Here is a 1,351-nt window from a genome sequence, read left to right as displayed (position 1 = left end):
GTATGCCAAAAGTACTTCTCAACTAGATTACAGTGTACCTCATGTACAGATTCATATGCAATGACTTCAATACTCTGCTGCATCAACTTGATTGATTTTCAACTTGTCATAGGTTGATGCATCACTTCAAACTTTATTTTAGTGAACTTCAGATAGGGGAGTGATCCCTAACTTACCTCTGAGATACAAGAATGTATCCTTAGGTAATGGCTTTGTGAATATGTCAGCAATTTGTTCCTTTGTATGCACATATTCTAGTCTGATCTCCTTGTCCTGCACCAATTCTCTGACAAAATGATATTTTATTGTTATGTGCTTGGTCTTGGAATGCATTACTGGATTCTTGGATATTTTGATTGCACTAGTATTATCACAGAACATAACAACTGGTTCTTTGATTTCCATCTTCATTCCTTGTAATAACTGTTTAAACCAAACAATGTTGGAACAGTTTACTGCTGCAGCAACATACTCTGCCTCTGCTGTGGATTGGGATGTACAATTCTATTTTTTGCTTGTCCAAGAAACCAATCTCTTTCCAAGAAAGAATGCTCCTCCACTTGTGCTTTTTCTATCATCAAGATTCCCTGCCCAATCAGCATCAGTAAAAACTTTCAAATCCAAATTACCTCCAAATTTGTACCATAGCCCATAATCTTTAGTTCCTTTCAAATATCTCATTATTCTCTTGATCGCCATCAGGTGAGTTTCTTTTGGTTTTGCTGAAAATCTTGCAACAATACCAATTGGGAGAGCAATATCTAGCCTGGTATGAACTACATACTGCAATTTTCCAATCATAGATCTATACAATGTTTGATCTACCTCTTTGGATTCATCATCTTTTGTAAGTTTCAATCTAGTACACATGGGAGTACCAACAGGTTTACAGTCCTCCATACCAAACTTTTTCAATATCTCCTTGATGTATTTTGACTGAGTGATGAAGATGCCATTTTTATTCTATTGGATTTGAATACCAACAAAGAATTTTATCTCACCAAACATAGACATTTCAAACTCCTTGTTCATTTGTTCTGAAAATTCTTTGCAAAGATCATCATGCCCTGTGAAAACAGTATCATCTACAAATATTTCTGCCAAGATAATCTTATTATCTGGACCTTCCTTTATATACAAGCTACTATTATCATTAGCTCTTTGAAAACCAATCTAAATAAGATAATTATGCAATCTTTCATACCATGCTCTAGGAGCTTGTTTCAGACCATACAGTGCCTTGTGTAATTTGCAGACCATGTTCCTTTTATCTGGATCAACAAAACCTTTAGGTTGTTCAATGTAAACTTCTTCATCTAGTATTCCATTGAGGAATGCTGACTTGACATCC

Source organism: Cupressus sempervirens, chromosome 8 (assembly GCF_028749045.1).
Source record: "Cupressus sempervirens isolate cs-2001-9-10 chromosome 8, ASM2874904v1, whole genome shotgun sequence".
Taxonomy (NCBI): domain Eukaryota; kingdom Viridiplantae; phylum Streptophyta; class Pinopsida; order Cupressales; family Cupressaceae; genus Cupressus; species Cupressus sempervirens.
This window is presented reverse-complemented; position numbering follows the sequence as displayed.